Source organism: Marmota marmota, unplaced genomic scaffold (assembly GCF_001458135.2).
Source record: "Marmota marmota marmota unplaced genomic scaffold, marMar, whole genome shotgun sequence".
Taxonomy (NCBI): domain Eukaryota; kingdom Metazoa; phylum Chordata; class Mammalia; order Rodentia; family Sciuridae; genus Marmota; species Marmota marmota.
In genome coordinates this window covers 13,499,262-13,526,541 of record NW_025999913.1, presented here as the reverse complement: position 1 = coordinate 13,526,541, position 27,280 = coordinate 13,499,262, and the positions used below count along the sequence as shown (strand labels likewise).

General features: G+C 39.8%; 1 protein-coding gene across 2 annotated transcripts in view; it reads right to left on the bottom strand.

Moving 5' to 3' along the window:
- Rnf144b (ring finger protein 144B) overlaps window positions 1–27,280 on the bottom strand; it is a 158,118-nt gene that overhangs the window by 116,728 nt on the left and 14,110 nt on the right. The window contains exon 1 of one of the 2 annotated variants that reach the window (XM_048799839.1): window positions 9,304–9,328. The exons of the other annotated variant lie outside the window; for it this stretch is intronic. The gene's annotated coding sequence lies outside the window, so the exon portion shown is untranslated. Of the gene's footprint in view, window positions 1–9,303; window positions 9,329–27,280 lie in introns of those variants that run through there. 2 annotated transcript variants of the gene reach the window in all.

Here is a 27,280-nt window from a genome sequence, read left to right as displayed (position 1 = left end):
GGGCACTATTTCCAGCTGATAGAATTTTCCTATTAACTCCAAAGAAAAAAACTAGTGTTCTGTATCAGCTGGCCAGGCAGAAACTCATGGAGGATATGACCTCAGAGGACCCTAAAATGGTACTAAATACCACAATTATACCTGCCAGTGACTACAAGCTATAATGTCTGGGCATTCTACCAGCTGCACTCCACTTAATCCAAACAACCTGGCGGCTGGAATTATCATTTCTGTTTCTTAGATAAGGAAACTGAGTCTCATAGAGGTCAATCATTTGCCCCAAATCTCACAGCTAATAAACTTAATGAGGCAGGATTTATACTCTAATTTTCCTAAGGCCAAAGCCAAGATTCTTGCTCAAAGAACACTGTTCACTTTCCCCGCCATTAGACTGAAAACTACACCATTATTTGCTCTATTTGAAGGTCTTTAGAAAATATTTTGTTTTATGTGCAGCACTGACACTTGGACTAATGCATCTGTTCAGGTGAACACACTGGATTAACTCTTGCTCTCATCATCCAGCAGACATGGGGAAGAGGTCAATGGACTAGGGCGTTTGGCCCGTGCAAAACAAACAGAGAACTTGAAAGGTTGCCCGTGTGGGTATCAGGCTGGCCTGTGACAGCATAGGACAGTGCAACCCACGTAGACAGCCATCCATCACAGGTGTCTTTTTCTAATTCTGAACTAACAGAAGGAATTATAGAGAAGTTCTATCCAAGTTCTTCTGAAAATACCTGTGGGGAAATTCACCAGGGAATGTGGGAATATTTCCAAGCCAGTGGAAAAGAAGGGGCTTCAAGGGGCTGGGATTGTGGCTCAGCGGTAGAGCACTCGTCTAGCACGTGTGAGGCCGGGGGTTCAATCCTCAGAACCATGTAAAAATAAATAAATAAAATAAAGGTATTGTGTCCACTACAACTAAAAAATATTTTAAAATAAAAAGAAGAAGAAGGTGCTTTAAGAGCTTGATGCTTCTCCTAAAAACCCAGCTAAAGTTCATTCAGAAATTCTTGGTTGCTTTTTAACAGTTAGACTGAGTAGCTCACATACGTGTGCCTGCTCCTAGGTGGGATTTCTACCTACCATGTCCCTGGGCCACGTAGAACAGTCCTGTCTTCCCTGTTAGGCTGGGTGGTTCCTGAACCGTCTCTGGCAGGGAACGTTTTGCTCATTTCATTCTAGGTGGGTAGAAGCAAGCGGAACGCGGGAAGCAGAAACAAGTTCCAGATGCAATGTTAGCCTGGCATCTTCCAAAACTGACCTGGACCTGCCAGTGCCAGGGAATGATAATTCCAGCCGCCAAGGTGTTTGGATTAAGTGGAGCCAGCATATTATAGGCTATATTCACTGGTGGGTATATATAGGACCAAAGAGGACCCATGAGTCTGGGACAGTCATTTCAGTGCAAAATGGAGTTATGGCTCTCTTAATCAGGGCAAAAGAGTAGAAGGTAAATAGGGTGAAAAGAAAATGAGACCGTGCAATGGCGCACACCTGTAATCCCAGTGGCTTGGGAGGCTGAGGCAGGAGGATCGAGAGTTCAAAGCCAGCCTCAGCAAAAGCGAGGCTCTGAGCAACTCAGTGAGACCCTGTCTCTACATAAAATAAAAATTTTATTTATGGGCTGGGATATGGCTGAGTGGTTGAATGCCCCTGAGTTTAATCCCTGGTATCCCCCCAAAAAAGAAAATGACCAACTATACAAGTTCAAAAAATATATTTTAAAGCTCTGTTTTCCAAAGATTCTGATTATATATGGGCTTTCCAGGAACTTGTTACACAAAAGCAGGATATGCTTACTAGACTAAGTACAGTAGCACAAGGAAAGTTAGCAGAGGTGGTCAAGTTCATGTGGAAAAATATCCCTGAAGCAGCGACATACCCAACAAATTTGACCTGGAAAAAAATCAATTTTTAATATTACCCTTCTCTATATGACAAAATTATTTTAGTTGTAACTGTAAAAAGAAACAAATGATTACAATAATGGTAAAAAAAATCCTAGACAGAATTTTTATTTATTTTATTTATTTATTTTGTAGTACTAGGGATTGAACCCTGTGACACTGTACCACTGGGCTACATTCCCTGTCTTTTTATTTTTTAATTTTGAGACCGGATCTAACTGTCTTGAACTTGCAATCCTCCTGTCTCAGCCTCCTGAGTTGTTGGGTTTACAGGTCTGCACCATCTTGCTGGGCTAAAAAATTATTCTTAAATGTACAACAAGCTTTAAGACAATACTTCATTGTAGATGTTACAGCTGGTCGGACTTCAGGTGCTTAAACAGGAATGGAATCAGGGTCGTGGTCGCCTCAAGCACAAGAAAAAAGAGATAATAAGGCTGGAGTTCTGGCTCAGTGGTAGAGCACTCAACTAGCATGCGTGAGGCACTGGGTTTGAACCTTAACACCACATAAAGATAAAATAAAGGTATTGTGTCCACTAAAAAAATCTATTAAATATATATTAATTAATACATTAATAAATCATATATTATTTAATTAAATAAATATATATTAAAACTAAAAATATATTTTAAAAACAATAATATATATATTAAACAAGAAAAGAAGAATCACCACTTATAAAAAGAGAAAAAGTAATGGATTGATACCTTTAATTAATATATCTTTGGAATAAAGAGAGGAAAAGTTATATGCATTGGCCTATTTGAATAATGAATATGAATTTGCCTATCTATATTTAATAAATAACATTATAGTAACTGAATAAGTAAATTTTAATAAGAATGAAATTGAAAAATTTATAGTTTGGGTAACTATTAAATCATACTAATGTAATTATAAATATTTTATTCCTTCTTTGGTTTTAAAACAAACAAACATTTTAAAAGAAAAAATAATTTTCATCTTAAAGATGCTACTCAAATTCAATAAAATGTCATGTGAACTAAAATTTGCACTTACTAATAGAAACTGTATGGATAGAAATTTATATCATCTTGCATTTTACACACAAATTTAAAATTCCAGATGGTCACAAGGAGTGACATAACTGCAGTAAGTGAAGGTGGCTTCTTCACCTGTCCAATGCATGCTCTGTCATTGCTTATCTCAAGTCTGTGGTTTAATTACAGACGTGTGCAGCGCTGCCCAAACCATTTTGACCATTAGAAACTTATGCTTAAAATGAAGGCACGTGGATCACTTACTTTGGGGGAATCCAGGGGCCGTGATGAACAGCCCCTAGGAGATACCCAAGTGGCCAGGAACCACAGCCTCCCCTCCCCAGCCAAGGAGGAACTGAAGACCTAGACAAGCCTCTGGAAACTGCAGCCAACAGCCTTTAAATGAGCTGCCCTAGCCTGCGTCCTCATAGCCAAAAGACAAAAGACCCTAAATCAGAGCCACACACCTAGGCCACCTGCAGATTCCCAGTCCTTAGAAACCATGTAAGACAATAAATGTTCACAACTTTAAAAAAAAAAAAAAAAAAAGTGAGAAGTCCTTTAAACAGTCTAGGGAGCAAGCCCAAGAGACGGACAAGGATGATAAGGCTTTCAGACAGAAACACACAGAGGGGAAGAAACTAACAGCAAAGGCCCAGGGGAAGGGTCCTGGCCACAGGTGGAATTTAAAACGTCTACATAAAGTAAGCTGTTCTTGTGCTTGAGGTGACTACGACCCTGATTCCATTCCTGTTTAAGCACCTGAAGTCCGACCAGCTGTTAACATCTACAATGAAGTATTGTCTTGGAGCTTGTTGTACATTTAAGAATAACTTTTTAACCCAGCAAGATGGTGCAGACCTGTAAACCCAACAACTCAGGAGGCTGAGACAGGAGGATTGCACAATCAAGACAGTTAGATCCTGTCTCAAAATTTAAAAAAATAAAAGAACAGGGGATGTAGCCCAGTGGTACAGTGTCACAGGGTTCAATCCCCAGTACTGCAAAATAAATAAATAAAATACTTTTGTTTCATATTTTGTAAATAAGTAGAGCTCTTACAATCAACTTCTACACAGAAATATTTATTAAAGAATAATAAAAACGTGCCCATTTATTCGATCAATAGATAATGTTGGAGAATCCCCTAAATTGTGGTTTCTTAAGATATTTCATATCTCTTTGCTCAATTATTTATTGCTTAAGCTAATTAACAGTGTACAAAGTATTTTAAAATAAGTGGGCGAAATTATGGTAACTTTAAGATTTACATATTTCCCAGAAATTTGGGAGTAACAAGACTGGAAAACCATGCGGAACTTTAAATTAAAATTATATTTCCTTGTCAAAAAAAAATGCCCATCTTCAGATTACGTGTTTTATTAAAACTCAACAGTAACCACAACAATTGTTAAGACTTTAGGCCAACCAAAGAGATTTTTCAGGAAAGAGAATTTTATCACTGACATTTGTTTAGAAAACGCAGCACATGGTGGTATTAAAAAGTAGATTCGTTGTTAGTTAGTTTTATTATGGTTTTAAAATAATGTGGATGATTTTTTTTCCAACCCACCTTTGGTGGATCATGGGCAATAAAAGAATGTGAAATCAATTCTGGAATAAGAAATAAAGACTCACAGAAAGGAAAGCAGAGAATTACAACAGATAAGAGGACACATTAAAATTTTACTTCCCTCTCAAGAATGCAACATCCTGCAAAAAAGTCCTACATTTCAACTGTAATTTAAGTAAAAGATGTGGCAACTGTATTAAACTAAATTGTAAATAAAAATGGCACATGGGTTTTTAAATAATATTTGAAGATAACACTGCTATTTTTGATTGACCCCATAAGTAGAATAATTTATTCCTATTTTCTTAAAAATGATATCAAAGAACACAAAAATTCTTTAATAGGGTTACAAATAAAGAGATCCTCTTATTGACAAAGAAGTAAACCCATTTGAACGCTGCCAGGAAACCCAGGCGATCCGAGCGTAGGTAGTTCCCGGGGTTCTACCTGACCTCCTTCTCCCTGTGGTCAGCTGGCAATCTTTTCTTAATTCCAGAAGACTGATCCACACAGCCACTCATGTCTCAGAGAACAAATAGCAAATCCAGCTGTGAAGCCACGGGAAACCTGACATCTGCTGGCACTGAATGACACAGAGCGCCGTTTGTCTGCAACAACAGAGTCCCGAATGACATTGAATGCGACGTGCAATCTTTTCCTAAACCAAGGCTGGACGTTCGGATCAAAAACAAATCTGTAAAATGAGTCAGGGGTCTTGCAAGCCCCAAATATTTTGCACAGTCCTATTTCCAAGGCAGGTATTTGATTCAACTAAATTTAATTCATTTCAATCCACCTAGTGGTGACCTCCATGCCAGGTCCTGTGCCGGACAGTAGGGGGAGGGAGAGGGACTATAAATAAAATAATCCCTATATCAAAGGCAAACAGTCCAGAACGGGAGACTACAGACACTCTGAGCTAAATAGTGCCCAGGAATACAAAAGAAACACAGAAGAAAGTCAAGACCAACAACCATCTGGAAGATCAGGCAAAATGAGAAAGAGAAGGGTTTTAAAATACAAATAGGAGTTCACCAGGCAGGAGACGGTATTATCAATACCAGTGAATATCATGTCAAGTTACCTTATTTATGAGGACATTTCATATCAAAAACAACATCCATCATTTTTGTTTCAATGAGACAGACACTAAGAAATTCATAATATTCATTTCTTTCTTTGTACACACAGCAAAACATGTATGAATAAATGCATTTATAAAAAATGGCCCATTTACTGAGGAATCACTTTGTCCTAGACATCACAATGGGTGTGCTAGTCTTATAATACACACTAAATATTATATATCGTCTTTACAATGAAAAACTCTTAGATCAAGGTGGCCTGGCTCATCAATTTGAGACAGGAGAAGAGGGCTAGAATTTAAATTGGTGACGGAAAAGCACTACAAGCTTTCTGCTCAGGCTGATGGGTAAAAAAGGCCTCCCCAAGATCAAAACCATCAAAATCAATGCAAGCAGGGCTGAACAAAACCCCTCAACGGAGACTAACTGGGACCTTCATCTAAATGCATTTTTTCCATGTTGAAAAACATACCCAGAGGAGAGACCTAACACACTTTTAGACACATCTTTGACCCTGGGCAAGATGGCAGTGCACAAAGAGACTTCGACAGAATAATGCTATGTAACATAAATATGCAAATTCCTGACGCACAACTGTAAATGGTGTTCACATTTGAGCTTGGTCACTGTCTATGGAGTGGTCGTTTTGCCTGCCTACTTTGCCTGGCTCCTCTGCCTATAGGCTAACCGCCTTGCTATATTAATCAATGCAACAACTGATTCTTTCCAACCCTTTCTGTTAGCGGTGTTTGGTTTCTATCCTGTGGGAGCTGATGGATCTGCTGAACCAGCAACAAATGGTTCAGCCAGTTTCCAAACACGGTTTGGCTAATGCCAAAGGTCCTAGTCTTAATCACCACCGCAAATTTCCTCTTTTATAAGTCACCTATCTACACCAATCTCTTGTCCACTTAATAAAAATCTTCAGGTTACAGAGTCACGTCCATGCTGTGCTGTGCATTTGAGCTAAGTTCCTTCTCATCATTGCTTAAACCAGAGCCCCTCCTTCCAGCATTTACCAAATCATAAAGAAAATGTGTGAGATACAGGGGAAGTGGGAAGATGTTTGGTTTGCAGGACTTGGACTTCCAGTAGAGCTTCTGTGGTTTGGGGATTCCCTGCTTCCAAAGACCTCAATTTCCTACTTAGCCAAAGGAAGAGAAACTACCGCTGAAATGACTCAAGAAGAAACTTAAGATAATTTAATACTTTTTGTGCTTCATCCCACTTAAGATTTTTCTGATGAATGTACCGCAGAACTAAATGCACTCCATGGACGGAACCCAAAGAAAATGCCTTTCCAAAGCTCAGAGGGCATCCAAATATTAGCACATTCAAAAAAAATGCTTGTATGAAAAAAAAAAAGGAAGGAAATGAGGTAGCAGGGGTTGAGGGGACCCATGTGAAAACAAAGCCCCACTGAAATGCTGAGGTCAAAGACGGGGAAGAAGTCCCAATCTTGCCAATTCTTTCTGCTGAGCTGATTGACTATCCCCACTTTCTCCAGCCCCTGGTTTCTCCCCATTGCTCAAAAGAAAATGGTGGTCCACCTAATTTCCCCATCATCAAAAACAGCCCCTAAACAGCCAGGACTAGGATCTCCAAATGTGGCAATTTTCTTGTCTTTTAAGGAAATTATATCAAATTGTAGTTAGAGGGGAAAAAAAAAACTGGCTACGCATTCTTTTAAAAGTTCAGAACGAAATTATGGGTTTGGACGCACAGGAAGAAGGAACTTGTTTTAATGTGACTTTAAACTAGTTGAGGCTGCTGCAAAACTGCTGCGTTACTAGAACAGTCTACTCTTTAGCACAGTCACAACAGCAAAGGAACAGATGCCAAAAATAGTTTCTCCCTGCTTTCTCAATGAAAGTTATTTTTCTCTTTAGTAATAGGAAAAGGAAGCAAAAAAAGAAAAAAAAAAAACTATGCCTGCATATGTAATGTGCAAAAATGGTGACATTAGTTTTAATTTTTTTTCCTTTAAACACAGGGATTCTCTCCCACTGAACTACATCCCCAGCTCTTTTTATTTTTTATTTTGAAACAGAGTCTTCCTAAATTGCACATGCTGGCCTTGAACTTGTGATCCTCCTGCCTCCTCAGCCTCTCAAGTAGCTGGGATTACAGGTGTGCACCATCATGTGCAGGCCAAAATATTTATTCTAGGAAATGAGGGAGCAGTAATTGTTACTTAAAAGATTACTGAATGAAGGCTGGGGTTGTGGCTCAGCGGCAGAGCGCTCGTCTAGCACATGGGTAGACTCTGGGTTTGATCCTCAGCACCACATAAAAATAAATAAATAAAATAAAGGTATTGTGTCCAACTACTTCTAAAAAATAAATGTTTAAAAAAAAGATTACTGAATGAACTTATTTACATTTAACATAGTTTTCACACACACACACACACACAAACCAATGATACTGAAAGAACCTATAATAGGAGGGCTTAATATTTCCATGGGAATAACTCTTTTTGGAATGTCCTCATCTTATTTTTTATTTTTTATTTTTTGGTGCTGGGGATTGAACCCAAGACCTTATGCATGCACGACAAGCATTCTACCAACTGAACTGTATCCCCAGTCCTTCATTTTTTAAAAATAATATTCAAGCAATGATGTCTTGTTTATTTAACATTTAAATTTTCTATTTAACGTTTTATTTTTTATTTAACATTTTATTTTTATTTTGTGATACTGGGGATTGAACCCAGGAGTGCTTTGCCAATAAGCTACATTCCCAGCCCTTTGTATTTTTTAAAATTTATTATTGATTTATTTGGTTCCAGGGATTGAACCCAGAAGCCGTTAAGCACTGACTCACATCCTGGCCCTTTTATTTATTCATTTATTTTTATTTTCAGACAGGGTCTTGCTAAGTTGCTGAGGCTGGCCTTGTGACCCTCCTGCCTCAGCCTCTCAACAGCTGTTACTATGGGTTGTGCCACCATGCCCCATTTGTTTAACATTTGTTTGTAAAAGCCATGCTTAATCTAGTAACTATTCCACTTAATTTTTAGGCTTGAAAAGAATCTCAACGTTTACTGAAAAGCAGAGAGATGATACAAAGTCCAGTTTCACAAAAGAGTCTTTTCATTATGTTGTACCAGCAGATATCAGGCACAGTTGAACAATTTTTAGGAACAAATCATGGGTTTTAAATTAGAACAAATACCCCAAGACACACAAAAACCACAAGACACACAAATACCCCAGTTTCAAAATACAAAGAGAATATATTTTTTAAAAGCAATTTTTTTTCATTGAAATTGAAATACAAAAAACAAAGTCAGTAACCACAGTACATGGTGAATGTAACACTAGAAAACAAGTAAATTGCTGGTTTAACAGGGAACTAGTTTTCAGGGTGGGTGAAAAGCCAGGTCTGGTGACTCACATTTAATCACCCAATAACGAAGGTGATTAAAGCAAAAAGATTCCATTGGTACATTAAACATTGAAATGCAACACCAAGAACACAGCCCCTCTGAATCCCTGACAACAAATATCAACCTATTCCCCACACAAATCATGCGCAAGAGCAGGGTGTCTGTTATGCCAGCAGCAATGCTGCTGTTGAAATAATAAGCAGGCAATTGTTTCTTCTGGGCTAAAAGAATGAAAATAGCTGAAGGAGTGAATTTTCAAGCGCACGTACAATGTGGTGAGGAACTGGAAGTTGGGACATGGAAAAGTTGAAAGTGGTGAAGGCAATTCACTTACCAGAAAAAAGTATAAAAATAATCAACTCATTCAGTGAAAACATCATCCAGAATTAGGTCAGCACCACAGACCTAGAAACCTCCTTCCTGTCTCCCACTTCTCTCCGTCCAGGCTGACAGCTCCCCTCCAGCCAACCCGCTGTCAGAAAGCCAGGAAAGAACAGCATCCAGGTGAGAGAGGCCCTCCCCCGTGAGCATTCACTTTTGTCAGCCTGCCCAGCAGCCTTCCAGTGTCCTGGCCCTAGTAATTTCCAACTGAAAAGAGGGCAAACTGTATACACAAAGAAAGTCTGTTTTGCAAGGCTTGACCCACAGTAGGCCTTGGAAACTCCCTCCTCTCCATTGCCAGAGAATCTGCCAGGAGGGAGGGAGACTGCAGGATCTAGCTCTGCCCGTCCCCTTCAAAACTCCAGCGGGCTGGGGACTTTACGTGCATTAAATGGCAGTTGCGGGCTGGGTGAAGGGGCCTGCCCCATCTGGTCCTGCTCAAGACTGGCAAGAGCAGAGCCAGCCCCTGCCCTTCTCTCCTGCTTTCCTCAGTTCCTCTTCTCTCCCAGTTTCCCCAGACACCTGAGGCTCAGGTGATGTCTATACAAGCCTGCTATGTGTGAGCATCGAACTGCACCTTCCCTCTGCACTCCAACTCCGTAATCCTACTTACAAGGTCCAGTTGGCCCAGGGCCAGGAGCTGGAAGATGATCTGATTATTCTAATTCACAATCAAGTGCAAATAATTGACAGCATCCTCTCCCTACCTCAACTCCCCATTCTCCCTTCAAACCAATCTCCAAGTCTCTGTATTTTAGGCAGCACAGAGAAGAGATCTGGGGATAGGTTTGGGGGGCAAGGAGGGGAAGGATTGCCCTTATGTTACCTGATCAATCACACTACCTGTAAAGCTTGGAAGGAAGCAGCAAACCAAACAAGCAACTTTTGTCCAAGAAAAATAGCAGGATGGGGCTGGGGATATAGCTCAGTTGGTAGAGAGCTTGCCTTGCATGCACAAGGCCCTGGGTTCAGTCCCCAGAAACATACACACACACACACACACAAAAAAAAAAAAACAACCACAGGGAGATGGGATGCAAGAAGTTTTCCCTCCTACAATTTTATCATCATTTCTATTACAGTGGCCAAAGTGACCATCGGTCAGCCATCTGGCACACACCAGCAAGTTCTCTTTCATTAGAATGCTCAATATACTTAAAAACAGAAAAAAGGAACGTGGGATCCCAGACTATAGGCAGACATGGGGAACAGGGCTGAGGGACCAAGGGGGAGAGGGGACTTTGGCATCACTGGAACCTCTAGTCCACCTGCCTCTACCTCATTGACTTGCCAATTTATTTGAGCCCACAAATTCCCTTGTTTGCCTGCCCCATTGCAGGAACTCCTGGGGCTTTCGAGGCAATCCTCTTAGCATCTACTTTTATAATGGTTTGTTTACACGTCCATTTTACCCACCAATCCTTCAAATGCTTGAAGGAAGAAACTTCCACGTGCATTTCACTGACTGTAGCACCTGGCACGAAGCAGGCACGCCACACAGGGCTGATGAACAGATGGGCTGACTCCCCTGGCACTGACTCCTGGGACCCACAGCCTTCTCCTTCTCCACCCACTGCCAGTTCCCTGGAGTGAGACCTCCGGGATCACCTGCTCTATTGGTCCATCCTACATGGCTTCCCCTCTTCGCCTGCCCTTTCCTGCTTCTCTCAAGGCTCGGTTCTGACATGATGAGTCATGAAGAAATGACCAAGAGATGGAAGCTCCCTTCTCGTCTCCTTAATTCTGACGTCACCTTCACAGGTGGGAAACCTGTAGAATATGGAGAAACTTTCAAGATGTAAAATGAGTTACCACCTAAGAGTTACCAAGGGTAACGGTACACCGACCCATGAGCACATGGAGACACACCTGCAGGCACAAGACACACAGACACCTACACACAGAGGCACACACTGAGATCTGCAAGAGGTTACTGGAAAAGTTAACAAATTTAGAAACATACTAAGAAATCATTCTATGATGCCTACATAATAAAGGGGCACACAACTCCACTGACCAAATTGTTTTCTTTCCAACAGACATAAATATTGCCCGCATTTCTTTTTCCACACCATTTAACAAGATATTTGTTTCAGAAGTAGAACTCAGTCAAGAATATCAGAGCACTCTTCAGGAGTAATATTCAATGAATATTCAATCAATATTCAATGAAGCCCCAGATCACTGAAATCTTACCTCACTGATATGAGGACACATAGGGTCTGTATCTTATTTGGCAAACGTTTGTCCTGGATGTTTTGGTAGCATCAAGATAGACTCATGAGAGTTAATTTAAAAGCTCAAATAATTTTGACTTCTTTCTCTTTATCTAATCTGGATCTAATCACTGAAATATAAACTCCTCACTATCATTTTTGCTTCAAAGCAAGTCTAAGATTGGTAGCGGTGCTTATATAAATGTTTTCTGGCAGTTGACAAAGAGTTGTCTGTTTCTAATGTAAAGTGAGCCATTTAAAGAACTTGACCAGGGGCCCAGACAGAACCACCTTCATCCCCACTTCCTCCCGAATCAAGCTTTCACAGTGTGGCACCAGACCTCCCAATTTGAGTTTGAAGGAAATCTCTCAATGTGACACCTAATGCTAATATACATTGAAAATGAATCAAAAGTAAGCATAAAAGTCGGAATTACAGGAGACATTTAATTAAAACCCATCACTTAATACTAAGAAATAATCCCAGCGAGATTATGATTTGCCAAAAGTCACAGAAGTGGGGACAGAACCACAAGCTCCAGACCAGACATCCTGTCAAAGGACGCTTTCTTCCAGTGTCATACTGCTACCTGAAGACTAATATACCTGCCTCAGTAATCAGCCCTCGCCTACCAATACATAGAAGAAAATGAGCCTTACATGTACCTAAAACATTATCCCTGGGCTAATCTCTAAAGAAGGATAATGCCACAGTTACTTTAGTTGGCTAAACACACACACACACACACAAATCTCAATTAGCAAAAACAGATTGCAACCCTACCTTTATCTAACCTTCTGTCACTTTGAAAATAAATCTGAAGTAAAGCAGAAATATAACGTCCCCTCCAGCAAGGTGGGACAAAAGTGAAAGGACACCAGAACACTTGTTTTGAAATTTGCTTGAATGCTAGATAAAAACAACTTGATGTGGATTCACCTAAGCTTTTAAATAACATTCACTATTGAACTTTGTAACAGCATTCCGTTACAGTGTGCTCATGTAAATCAAAGCAGAATTATTAATTATAGTCTAAAGCGCCCTCTAGTGTTCCTGCACAATAACTTCTTTTCAGATAATTACTATCCTTGTAACTAGGGTCTTTTTTTGTCCTGAATAGTCTTAGGAAACCTGTTGTCCTTCCTTCTCATCCCGTTTTTAACATTTCCCTGGATCTTTTTCTCCTTATGGGGGAATTGTCATTGATAGCAGCACTAAAATAAGCTGGGATTGGTTTAGTATTTCCAGGCTCCACCATGGTCTTCTCTAGTATTAAGACATATGACTGGTAAGCAAAGGTTTCACTTCAACATGAGGATAAAATCTCATAGATGAGTAACAATTACCCATCTCTGCTTTCTCCACTCCTTCCCACACACAGTAGAACTAACACATCTCCATTTCAAGGGCACTTGCTTGCAAAACAAACCTCAAATAAGGGCTTCCAATTCTACGTCTAAGGAAAACTCTGCTGGTGGTGAGAGAACTCTCTGACAGCGGCCACCCTGCATCCTTCAGATTTACCAGCTACGTGTGCCACGACCCATGCTCAGGCCCAAAGAGACAAAACTGCCAATGCAGGGGAGATCAGTAGGAAATGGGTCAATTATGGGTTAGGGTTATGTGAGATATATATAGCAGAGAAGAGAGATACCAGTTTAGATGCCTGCTGAGTTTGGATTTTTAACATCCCCCAAGGGCCCTTGTGTTAAAGGCTTGGTTGCAAGCTTGTGCACAATCGGCAGGTGGTGAAACCTTGAGGGAGTGGGGCCTGGCCAAAGGAAGTTAGGGGGAGATGCCCTTGGAGGGGATAGTTGGACCCCAGCTCCTCCGTCCCCGCTTTCAGACTTCCATGAGGTGAGTAATGTCCTCCACCTTGCACTCCCACCATGATATTCTGCAAAGTCAACAGGGTCAAGTAACCATAGAAACCTCTGAATCTGTCAACAAAATAAACCTTTCCTCTTCATAAGTTGATTTATCTTGGATACTTGTAACAGTAAAGGAAAGCTGGCTAACAACATCTGTGCCATGATAATTTGGGCATTTTTCTCTATTATGTGCATCTACAAATGTTAAGTTCTTGTTTGGTAATGCTTTTGTATTTTGCAATAAATCCTTTCAACAGCAATGAACTAAAAAAATGAAAATGCATACTTAGTAAAAATATATTAAATACTAAATTTCTGACTCAAGCAAGTTAATGATGAATGTTAAATTGCACAAAATGAGGGGCTGGGGTTGTGGTGTAGAGCACTCGCCTAGCACATATGAGGCCCTGGGTTCGATCCTCAGCACCACATAAAAAATGAAAAGACAAATAAAAGTTTAAAAACAGTTGCACAAAATGACATCATTTGTCACCCATCTCACCCCTACAGCCACTGGGGACAAAGTAATATCAATTACCAAGTGAAAAACCCAAGAACACAAATTTGCTGAAGAAGCATTATAATCCACATCAAAAATTAGTCACTATTTTGAGAACCCTGTCCTTGTAGTTTATGATTTATCACATGCAGCTGCAGAAGGTGCTTACATAACATTCAGAATGGTATTCTAAATTGACTGCCAATTTTTTATTTCAAGTTTTTGTGTTCCTGTACCAAAAACTGAAGCAAACATTAACAATGTGTTGGTACTAAAAGCAGAAGAATTTTATAAACAGTTTGCTGTTGCTAATTTTGTAGCAGTGCTATCAAGGCTTCTAGAAAGATCAATTAATTCCAATAGTGATCTGATGTTTTCAATCTAATTTGTGAAATTAAAGCAATGTTTTTTTGGATAATTGGTTCATTTGAGATGAAACATCTGACATTACTCTGAATCTTGTAAGAGTTCAACATTTAAGGGCTGCAGTCTAACTCGGTGGTACAGTGCTTGCCTGGAATGCAAAAGAGCCTAGGTTCAACCCCTAGCACCTGGGCAGGGGTCGGGGGGAACTTGGTGGAACATGGTGTCCACACACAAAAAAAATAACATCTCACTAAATTTAGATTTCTGGGGGCTGGAGTTGCAGCTCAGTGGTAGAGTGCTTGCCCCTCACGCGTGAGACCCTGGGTTCGATCCTCAGCACCAGATAAAAAAATAAATAAACAAAAATAAAAATATTTTTAAAAATAAATAAATAAACTTAGATTTCTAATTTTTAAATTAAGATATGATGCAGAAGTATAATTGGAATTAGAGTATAAACAAGTCATAATTTAATTAAAGGAAACTGAAATAGAGTACCAACTGCAATCATTATAAGCTGTACTTGTTAACATTTAAAAATTCTGAATATACTAGATGATATTACTATAAAATTTATGTGATAAAGTTGATGTTGAACTTAAAAAAATAAGTAAACTTCAGTCTTCAGAAACTTCTCTGTTGCCCATCATCAACTGGAACTATTTAGCACATCAGCCTGTCTATTGATGATACTTAACATTTCTATTAATGAGTCCTCTAGATTTGAGATGCATTATGATCAATATAAATTAGAGATTTTAATCAAAGAATTCACAGAGCCTGAAAAAACACTTCTGCTTTTGAGGCTTTCTGGAGAATTGTAGTTTTGGAAAACAAAACTTGCAAAGAAGAAGGCACTGAAACTTCCCAGCCACGGTAAAGGAAGAAGTGAAAGACTGAATAACAAACATTCAAATCGCGTCCAAGATTAATTTTTTTTTCTTCTTTTTTTTTTGTACCAGGGATTGATTTGACCACTGAGCCACATCCCCGGCCCTATTTTGTACTTTATTTAGAGACAGGATCTTACTGAGTTGCTTAGCACCTTGCTTTTGCTGAGGTTGGCTTTGAACTCGAGACCCTCCTGCCTCAGCCTCCCCAGCTGCTGGAATTACAGCCGCACCCGGCTCCAAGATTAAAATTGGAAATTCTATAATTGCTCTTTGGAATGTATCTACTGGTGGGAAAAACCTTTTTTATTTTTTGGTGTATAAAAATAATACAGAATAGTGAAATTTTATTCACAGAGTACAACTTCAAAAAAGATTCCAAGCATTATGATAAATTAAAAATCAGTTCATGTTAGAAAATTTTATTATATGAAAAGGGCATGAATTGAGCAAGATATGACTAAACTCAGCATGTGACCAACAAAAATAATCACTCTACTGTATGATTTTCATTGTTCTGATAAGACAATATGAGGGTTTGAATTTTATTGTAATGTACATGGATATTTCTATTTATTTCTATTTTGAGGAAAAAAATTGATATTTATTTCTATTTTGAGGGAAAAAAATTTCATTTTCAAAAGTTTTTAAATGGAACTATTTTTTTAGGCCTAGCCATATAATAAAACTAATTTGTACATCAAAATGTAATTTAAAAATCATATTAAAACAAATAAACTCTAGCTATTTTTTTCTTTGTTTTGTTTTTGGTTTTTGCACTGTTGGAGATTAAACCCAGGGCCACACACATACTAAGCACAGGTCCTACCTCTGAGCTCACTCCCAGCTCCTGTATGTATTATTGCCACACCAATCTTCATGTTTTAAAGTGTACTGGTTTGGACAATCAGTGACCCTAACAACAGCACCATCTACCAGGAGCACACTGTTTAACAGGTACTATGCTTGAATCACTTTATCAACTTACTACTTGGTGTCACTAAAATTACAAATTCTGTATAAGTCTCTGATATCCTCTAATATAGGAGATATTATGAAAAGCAATGATAAACATAAAAGTTCAGTCAGTAAATTTAGCATTTGGTACCTACGTATTCTGCTCGGCTCTGCCTGTAAGCATCACGATCAAGATTGGGAATCAATATGATTGGGTTTAACCTATGTATTTATTCTTCTGATACTTTCATTGTATTTTAATTGTTTCAATCTTGTTTCAAATGTATGAAAGCTTTCCCTTTAAAAGATAAATAAAAAAGACATTATCTAGTAGACAATTAGCAATACGTGCTACCAGATAGTGAAAAATATATAAAGGGCATGATAGATAGTAGATTAAGCCAAAAAATTAATTTATCTACTTAGGATGACAGATTAAAATGTTGCCTGAAGGTAAAACATTTATTTTAGATTAGGGAGCCACCAAAGCCACCAAATCTTGATTTGAGATCAAAATTTGATTGTAATCCGGGACTGGGGGCAGGAAATGGAAGACTGTTGATAAAGACTGTATTGGTAACTATTGACCTGAACCTAACTGAACCTAACTCCAGCAGGACACTGAGGACAAACAGGCCCCACCATCACTTCGTCCAAGGGAGGGAACCCAGCGTAATCATACTTCTGCTCCCATCAGCCACTGGTGGAGGGCTTCTGGGGGCCGGGTTGATGCCCCCGCATTTCCAGATGCTAGTCATTAGAAGTGTGAATCACAATGAGGCCTTAAAAGAAGAAGGCAGGGCACGGACAGCATCTGCTACATCCTTCCAAGCCTAAAACATATTCTTACATCGTGTAATTATGCAAATGCTAACATGCTAACTGCATGGCCAACGCCACACATCAAAACCAACAGACAATGTCGCAGTCTTGTGGTTGATGTCGTTTTAAGTATTTATAGCCATGAAAAGTCATTCTAATTTTAAACATCCTTTCCCAAATGCAAAATTCCTAGAACATAAAATAATTTATTATATGAAAAGGACAGATATTAATATCTCATTTTGTATTAGGATTTGAACTGAATATTTTTTTCTTGTTTGGTTGTTTGTTTTGGTCTTTTTTTATTATTATTTTTCATATTGGGATTTGAACCTAGGGATGCTCTACCACTGAGTTACCTCCCAGCCCTTTATATTTTTTTATTTTGAGACAGGGTTTCTGCTAAGTTGTCCAGGCTGGCCTCAAAACTTGTGATCCTCCTGTCTCAGCCTCCCAAGTCACTGAGAGTACAGACATACACCACAGTACCTGACTTGAACTGAAAATTATTTTGAGAAAATCCATGAAATTGAGCCTATCAAAATGCAATAAGGATTTCTAGACCTAGTCGGATCACCAAACAGTGCCAGTGTTTATTGGTGGGCTCTCAGTACACAGAAACAACCAGAAAGAAGGTTAATCTGTGAGTTATAACACTTCAAGGAAGGGAGAGATTTGCCCATTTCCTCTTAACTGATCCACATTTTGTCTTCCTCTTTTTTTTAATATTTTTTCAGTTGTAGATGGACACAATATCTTTATTTATTTTTACGTGGTGCTGAGGATCGAACCCAGCATCTCACTCGTGCGAGGCAGGTGCTCTACACTGAGCCACAGCCCCAGCCTCACATTTTCTTTTTTTAAGGGAAAAGCTGGGGGTTTTCATCTGGATGTGGTTTGCTGGTTGGTTAGTATTGGCGCGCCTTGGTGCTTTGAGGGGCCCATGTGTATACATAAGCACATGGGGGTACATATGTATATACAAGTGTGGAATTTGCTTGCTTATCTGTTCTGGAAACACACTGATATGACTTGAGTGTCCCAGACACTTTGTAGGGCTGTCCCAAGTTCAGGCAGACTAGCATTCTAAGAGCTTCTCAAAGGAATGCAGTTTTCTGTAGATATCAAATGGCAAGCCCACATCTGTTGAAGAATTTCTCACCTAGTTCTCACCTCTGCATATCACTCACCAATTTTAAAAAGAAAGAAAAGAAATGGCAAGCATTTCCATGGTCACATCCTGGGTGGATCTTAGAGTCGTGGAAATAGCACATGCAGCTGTTAGCCTCTCTAAATACACAATCGGAGGCATTTAGACGCCCATTCTGCAGTGCTGGCAGTGACAGACAAGAATAACAGTTACTTTTTATACCAAAGATAAATGCTGGATTATGCCTAGGAAAGGCAGGGTGGGCCTAACCCCTAGGCAGAGAAGCACAGTTCTGATGTCAATGGAAGGCAAAACTCTGGGCAGGCTACACAGCCTCCATTGATTGAAGGCCTTTTTAAGGAAAAGCAACTTGGTTTTGTTAAATTTTGGAAAAAAAAATATTGCTTTCAACTGCTTTTTGAAATTAAGAACCAGATTTCACAACTCTCCAATGAAGACAATGAGTAATTACTTGTTTTAGTCCCACATTATGAGCTGTTATTGAAGGGGAATGAGTGTGACGAAAGAAGGAAAATATAATGGTACATGTGTGTTACTAAGTGGAAAAAGAAGCTCAAACGAGCACAGGAGTCAAAACCCACCTCGCATTTTTCATCTGCACTGAAAAACTTTAGAAGCATATGGAATAAAATATTAATGTATGCTAAGTTACAGTAAGATGCTCCATTGCTACTCCACAGTAGTGTGACTGTAGGTAACAATTATGTGCTATCTGTCACAAGAAGCTAGAAGAAAGGACATTTAATGGTTTTTACCATGAAGAAATGACAATGACTAAGGAGATATATTTAACCTGACTTAAACATTATACAATGTATGCATATGTTGAAACATCCGATGTACACCTTGTTACATATAATTTTTTTAAAGAGAAGTTTTTAATATTTATTTTTTTAGTTTTCGGTGGACACAACATCTTTATTTTTTTATTTTTATGTGGTGCTGAGGATTGAACCCAATGCCCCACGCATGTCAGGTGAGCACGTTACCGCTTGAGCCACATCCCCAGCCCTACATATAATTTTTTTATGCTTTTATGTATCTGTTTTTTAAAAGAAAAATGGGAGTTCTAGTTTTTCTCTGGGTGATGGAATTTCAAAGCTCTTCACTTTCTTCCTTACACTCTCAAGTGTTACTTTTTGGGAATAGGTAGGTGCTGCTTTTATAATCAGAAATTTATATAAGGTATGACTTTAAATAAATGAGAGAAAGACAAAATAATAAGTACGGGAAAGATAGAAAAAGGAGAGAAAAGGGAAAAAGGAACATCAACTCTTCATATGTTGGGTCATTTGATAAAGGATCCTCTGATCAGACACTGGAGGGCATGACAATTCTAGCTCTCGGTGGGGGTGAAGGTCACTAAGCAGACAGTACTGTAGACAGGGTGTGGAGAAACCCTGTCTGAAGCCAAGCTAAGATCCCACAGAACAGAGAGGATCTGTGAAGGATGGTGGAGAGACAGCCATGCCCCTTGGTGGCCCCAAGCTGCCCACCGTGGCTGGAGAGGAAGAGGTGGTGGAACAGAGGGGTAGGGGGATTAGAGAGATAAGCAAGTGCTAATTCCTTCCGGGACATAAAAGCCAATGATAAGGAATTTGTAATCTCAATACAAGGAAAGCCATTAAAGAATTTAATGGGGAGAAAGAAGTCATCTGATTAACATTTTAAGTTGACCGCTCTCACTGCTGCTGACTCAAGGGAGAGACAAATTAAAGAGGTTGTCCTTGTCTTCGATGTCCTTATCATCCGCTCCTCCTCCTCCACCTTCACCCCTGTGTTTGCTGACTGCTAAAATCTCTGCAGCCTTAGATCCTGCAACACAGCATCTCCCATGAGAGAAAAAGGTCTAATAACCCTCATCACTTAGTTCCCAGGATCCTGCACCTTCCACCCCACAGCTGTGGGCCCATATACACTAATGCCTCACTTCCTACGGGTCCTGCCAGGCGGACCCCCGTCACTTCTTGTCCTACAGCTTCTATCATCACTTCTCTGGGAGCACCAACCCCTCCTAACCCACCATCACTGTCTCCTCCACTCCTCGGCTTACCTCTAGTCCAAACCCGTGCACCTTCTCTGCCCCTGGTATTAGATGTCACGGTATTTTCCTTGCCGATGATATTAATCCATGGAACTGTAAAGTACCTTGCATTGAAAGGGACTTTGGAGAAGTTCTGGTTCCATCTGCAGGTTTTTATGGAGAGGAAACAGGTCTGTCATGGTGAGAGGTTTTCCTCAGGTCTCAGGGGGAGGGAGTAGCAAAGCAGGACAGCTATGGTGGGGATAGCTGTCCCCCAAAGGCCCACATGGTAAAGGCTTGGTCCTCAGCGGGGTGCTGCTGGTCAGGGGGTGGAACCTTTAAGAGGTGGGGTCTAGGGAAGGCCTCTAGGCACTGGGGGTGCCTTCAGGAGTATGACTGGGTCCTGGGCACTCCCTGTTCTCTTTTGCTTCCTGGCCAGGAGATGAACGGCTCAGTTCACCCCATGTCCTGCCGTGATGTGCAGCCCTGCCCCAGGCCCAAAGGCAGTGGAGCCAAGTGATAATGGACTGAAAGCTCCAAATCTGTGAGACAAAATCAACATTTTCTCTTCATACGTTGATTCTCTCGGGTATTTGTTATTGTAATAGAGAGCTGACCCACACAGACTGAACACAGGCTTCTGACTTCCTATTTAGAGTTCCCTGCATGATTTTTTAAAAATATTTTTTAGTTGTAGATAGACACAATATCTCTATTTTATTTATTTATTTTTATGTGGTGCTGAGGGTTGAACCCAGTGCTTCACACATGCAAGGCAAGCGCTCTACCACTGAGCTACAACCCCAGCCATCCCTGCGTGATTTTAAAGCAATGCTTATAAACCCGATTTAGGGAGCTTCGTGCTTTACAAAACTCTTCTGTGTGCACCATCTCATGGGCTCACGGCTGCCCCCAAGCAATAGATACAAAGTGAAACTTGGAAAGATGGAATGCTGGGAATGTAACTGAGCCAGATCACGGGGGCTCCAAGTCCTGCCGAAACTAGAAAACTTCCTCTTGTCAGATGAAATCAGTCCAGGAACAAAGTTAGAGGTTCCTATGACTGCCTCTTATTAGTTATTGATTAATTAGACCAACATGCATCCTTTTAGAATCTTTTTGAAGATCAGGGTTTTTTTGTTTGTTTGTTTTTTGTTGTTTGTTGGTTTTTTTAAATATTTATTTATTTTTTTAGTTATCGGCAGACACAACATCTTTGTTGGTATGTGGTGCTGAGGATCGAACCCAGGACGCACGCATGCCAGACGAGCGCGCTACCGCTTGAGCCACATCCCCAGCCCTGTTGTTGTTTTTTACATTGTTAAAGAGGGAGTTTGTCCAACCCAGGGAATTTATTAAAATGATGGCAAAAGCTTTGGAGCAATAGAGAAAACTTAAAGAAGAAAGAAAATGAAGAAAAGAGATGGAAACTTTACCAAGTTCATGATTTGACCAAGGATCAGACGTGGCTCCAGATACAATGCCATTATGACAAACACCATCATTGGAAATGCTTTCTAAAATTGGTTGACTTGTTATGAATATAAGTTAATATCGCACAATTCCACCGGAGTAAAGAATGTAGGTGGTCTCACAGAGGTCACTATTAAACTATTTGAATTATATACAGATCTAATTTTTTGAACTGTATTTTTTTTCAGCACATTTGAAGTGTAGAGTTTCAAACCCAATGTCAAAAATATTCTAAGTGACAAAAATTATGTCCTTTTTGGTTATTTTTCAGGATGTGAAAGAGATTACTGCTTCAGAGTAAATATATTTTGGAATGCATTGCATCCTGATGCTACAATTAGTTCTATTCTTGCTCTGAAAATGGAAAAGGGTCAGGGACCCTGCATAACTGACACTTAGTGGCAGCAGCTGATGCTGGCTGGCACCCCACACTCAGTCAGGAAACATGGCTCACTCTTGCCCTTGGAGCCCAACACAGATGAGTTCCTAGGACACTTATGCAAGAAAAATATTTTCCTTGCTTTTTGATTTGCTTTTACTTTGATGAGCTCAAACAATTTTTTCCCCAAATATCAGACCTATTATTGTCAACATTTCCCTGGGGCATGCTAGGTACAGTTACTTAAATGTGCTGTAAAACCTCCAAAGTGTGAAGGAGAAAGGTTTACACTTATCTCAAACGCTAAGTACCATGAGAACAACGTTCATTCTCTTTGTGAATAGTTGATGAGGTAAGAGAAAACTTATAGCTGTAGCAACGGAATGCTTACTGTAATTATTAGGATTTTCTTAATATTATTGTCTGTTGGACTTTGAGAAATGGCTACGACAGCAAATCAAGCAAATAACACTACTTGTTTTTAGAAGGCTAAGAAAAAATATCTAGAATAGCAAGTGTTCCACTAAAAATAATACTGTGAAATGCACATATCTCTCATCCCATCAAACCTGAGCATGTTCAGAACACTCTCTGTTACTGCATCCCACCCATTCACCTTCCTTAGGAATTAAGCCACCCAAGTAGCAACATGTGGATTCTGGGTTAGCACGGCTGAGTGCTGTGAGCTTGCTGGCATAAAAGGAGTCAGTAACATTTCTCACCCCTATCCAGAGACCCCAGGAATGTGGTTCCCAAATAGACAGAAGACTTACAGTGCATTACCTTGGCCTCGGGAGCTAGTGCATTCCTGAGTGTCAACTGAAATCTGGGGACACTGAATCACCTTCTCCAACATTGCTCCACACTACAGTAGCCAATGTTCAAGGTCAGGCAGGATGACTAGCCAAAGACGCTATGATTTTCAGCTCTAAGATCACCACTACCAGCTTTTTAAGGCATTGAATGGTACTTTTGTACACGGGTCTTGAAGTTCAATAAGAAGAGTGACTAAATAATGTTTGTATTCATTCTAGGTTATTTTTATTTCTTGGGATAACTGCACTGAAACTCTTTATATATAAGATTCAGATGAAGGCAGAAAATGAAAATATTTTAGGAATGCAAAATAAGTAACACCAGTCAAAATGTCACACCTCTACTTTCTTAAAAATTCATTTTACATAAAGAGCATTTTATTTGCCTTGAATTAAAACAAAGTGCTCAGTATACTTGATTAGATTTATATTTTAAGGCAGTTTCTGATTCTATGAAAGTTTATTTTACAACCAAGGAGAATGGCAATCAGTATGAGTAACGTTCTCTATCAGCTAACAACTCCATCAGATAGAGGATTATGCTGACCATGTTAGTACAAAGAGTTAAGTGTGAAAAAAAACAAAGAATTCAGCACAGTGTCCACTGGACAAAAAAGCAAACACTGGACTGGCTTTTACAGATCATTTAGCAGATTTACCAATCCATTTTAGGATAGAAGTGAAATTTTTATTTATTTGTTTGTTTGTTTGTTTGTTTTTGGTTGCTGGGAACTGAACCCAAAGGCATCCTACACTGAGCCACATCCCAGCACCACCACCCCTTTTTTTTTAACTTTGAGATATAAATCTTGCTAAGTTGTTGAGGTTGGCCTTAAACTTGCAATCCTCTGCTTCAGCCTCCTAAATCATTGGGATTATAGGAGTTGGCCATCGTACCTGGAAAAATTAATATCATTTAGACAGATATCTCCGAGCAGGAGCTATTGGCTTTGAGACTCCAATAGCCAGTTTATTTTTGGCTCTGAGAAAACAGAAATAAAATTAGCACACTATAGTGACACAGCCACATCAATGTTTATAGCAGCTCAATTCACAATAGCTAGACAATGGAACCAACCTAGGTGTCCCTCAATAGATGAATGGATAAAAGAAATTGTGGTATATATACTCAATAAAATATTACTCAGCTTTAAAGAAGAGTAATATTATGGAATTTGCCAGTAAATGGTTGGAGTTGGAGAATATCATGCTAAGCAAAATAAGCCAATCCCACAAAACCAAAGGTTGAATGTTTTTTCTAATATGTAGATGCTAATTCATAATAAGGTGGTGGGCACTAGAGAAGAATAGTGTTACCTTAGATTAGGTAGAAGGAAGGGAGGGGAGGGAAAGGGAGGGGATGTGGGGATAGGGAAGATAGTAGAATGAAACAGACATTATTACTGTATGTATAAATGTTACCGCATGACCAATGTGATTGTGCAACATGTGCACTCAGAAAAATGAGAAATTATATCCCATCTATGTATGATATATCAAAGTGCATAAATGCATTCTACTGTCATGTCTAACTAATTAAAATAAATAATAAAAATTAAAAAAAAAAAGCCAAAGCAAAAACCCAGTGACACCACTTCCACCATTAGGGCTTTGCTCATGAGCCTTCCTTCCAAAGTTGACTGCAAACAAAACATTCTAACAGATCTGAGAGCTGAACTGTGAATGCAACCATGGTTGTACTTCCATCAAAAAGAGAAGCTAGTGCCGAGCTGCCAATGTTTTCTAAGGTCTTAGAATTCAGGGAGATGAAGTCAACAAATGTCATGAAAAACCAGGAAGATCTTGCCATCCCATGGTTAGACTTAAAAAAAAAAAAAAAAACAACAAGCTAAACACAACAGAGGCACAGTTCCACTACACCCTTGGGAAACACTTCTTGAATGTTAGAGAAGAAAAAATTTCTTAAATACAAGGCAAATGCATCTAAATATCAGAAAAACCTCAAAGATATATTTTTAAGAATTACAAAAGAAATAGTACTAAAAGTACAACATATCATTTCTCAGGACAGTTCAAGTTTTGCATGATTTAATCATCAGCTATTCCTTGAGTTGCTGCACCAAGATATATTTAGATCAAGTTCTTATACTTTAAAATTGTGTTTAAGATCCCTGACTCGGGGGCTCGGGGTACAGCTTAGTTGTAGAGTGTGTACTTACCATGCCTGAGGCCCAGGGTTCAACGCCTAGGACCAGAAATAAGAAAAAAGAAAGAATTCCCTGCTTCAAAACAACTAGAAGCACATTGCTCTGATTTCCTGGAATTACAGATTAACAGAGCTAGAAAGATATACAGGATGATCTGTTTCAACACCTATTTATAGACAAGTGAGTATCCTGAGACCCAGCCAGGTTGAAGGTCATGCAGTGACAAGAAGAAAACCAAGACCCGGATTCCTTGACTCTTCAATTTATTTACTGAATGTAGCTATAACTTAAAATAACAATAGTTCAAATTTTTTTGAGATTGGTCATAACAGTCATTCCTTGCATAGTTTTTTTTAACACAGGTGATCATTTTCAAAGAGTGAAGAATCAAGATAATAATACAGAAATGTAACATCAAAATAAGAAAAAAAAATTACTCTTCTGCTCTAAAATGTCAAATGTGTGGCCTAGACTCTTCATTTCCCTTTAAGACTATAGCTTAAATTAGAAGCATTTTCATTCTTTCAAGAAAACACTCTTTGGCAGGTTTGTAATCAGGGGTTACAAACAACCCCCCAGAGAGTCTCACAGCATGAATTAAAAATTCCTGCTCAGGCACGTTAACAAGCCTGACTCAGCCATTCCACAGTGCACACAGATAGCAAAACATCACATCAAGCTGGATGCGGTGGGTGCGCCTGTCGTCCCAGCAGCTCAGGAGGCTGCAGCAGGAAGATCGCTGGAGCGCGGGACTTCAGAGCCAGCCTGGGCAATGTAATGAGATGGAAGGAGGGAGGGAGGGAGGAAGGAAGGAAGGAAGGAAGGAAGGAAGGAAGGAAGGAAGGAAGGAAGGAAGGAAGGAAGGAAGGAAGGAAGGAAGGAAGGAAGGAAGGAAGGAAGGAAGGAAGGAAGGAAGGAAGGAAGGAAGGAAGGAAGGAAGGAAGGAAGGAAGGAAGGAAGGAAGGAAGGAAGGAAGGAAGGAAGGAAGGAAGGAAGGAAGGAAGGAAGGAAGGAAGGAAGGAAGGAAGGAAGGAAGGAAGGAAGGAAGGAAGGAAGGAAGGAAGGAAGGAAGGAAGGAAGGAAGGAAGGAAGGAAGGAAGGAAGGAAGGAAGGAAGGAAGGAAGGAAGGAAGGAAGGAAGGAAGGAAGGAAGGAAGGAAGGAAGGAAGGAAGGAAGGAAGGAAGGAAGGAAGGAAGGAAGGAAGGAAGGAAGGAAGGAAGGAAGGAAGGAAGGAAGGAAGGAAGGAAGGAAGGAAGGAAGGAAGGAAGGAAGGAAGGAAGGAAGGAAGGAAGGAAGGAAGGAAGGAAGGAAGGAAGGAAGGAAGGAAGGAAGGAAGGAAGGAAGGAAGGAAGGAAGGAAGGAAGGAAGGAAGGAAGGAAGGAAGGAAGGAAGGAAGGAAGGAAGGAAGGAAGGAAGGAAGGAAGGAAGGAAGGAAGGAAGGAAGGAAGGAAGGAAGGAAGGAAGGAAGGAAGGAAGGAAGGAAGGAAGGAAGGAAGGAAGGAAGGAAGGAAGGAAGGAAGGAAGGAAGGAAGGAAGGAAGGAAGGAAGGAAGGAAGGAAGGAAGGAAGGAAGGAAGGAAGGAAGGAAGGAAGGAAGGAAGGAAGGAAGGCAGCCAACTGAACTGAGGTTAAAATTAACTACCTTCTTTTTTCTTACACAAATGATGGACTTCTCTGTGGGATTTCCTCCTACGGTTCAACACAAGAGAAGGGCACGCTTGCTTTCCAGTTGTCTGCAGAGGCTTCTTTACCATCTGAGAAAGTACTTTATATTTGTGTACACCTCAAGATTTGTCAAAAAAGAGAAACATCACATTGTACATAAGTAAATCCATAAGTAGATCCAATTTTTGCAAATTAAAAATCTAAAAGACTCCTACTCAGAAGTGGCACCATTCTCCTTGCAAATCGTTGGTCATCCTAGTCACAGGGGGTCAGGAAATGTGCCGTCAGAAAGCCAAGAATACTTGAAAAACAGCAGACATGACTACTGCACCATGTATGTCTGAAACACAAAAAATTGAATACCAACGGTCTCTGAACACACAGAAGTTAATTAAGTACCCATTTTCTTTAATCCTACAGCATGAGAAACTTTGCTGGACTAAGAACCCAACGTCCAGCAAAGGCTTTGTTTAGCCACCATCTAACTGGTGGCCCCAGGGAGTCCTGTATAGTTTCCTCATTTGCAAAGTCATGGATGAGTCTAGATGGCTTCTGAGGTTCTGTCTAGTCTTTTATTTTTTTTGCGGGGGGGGGGGCTGTCTCTTATACACATCT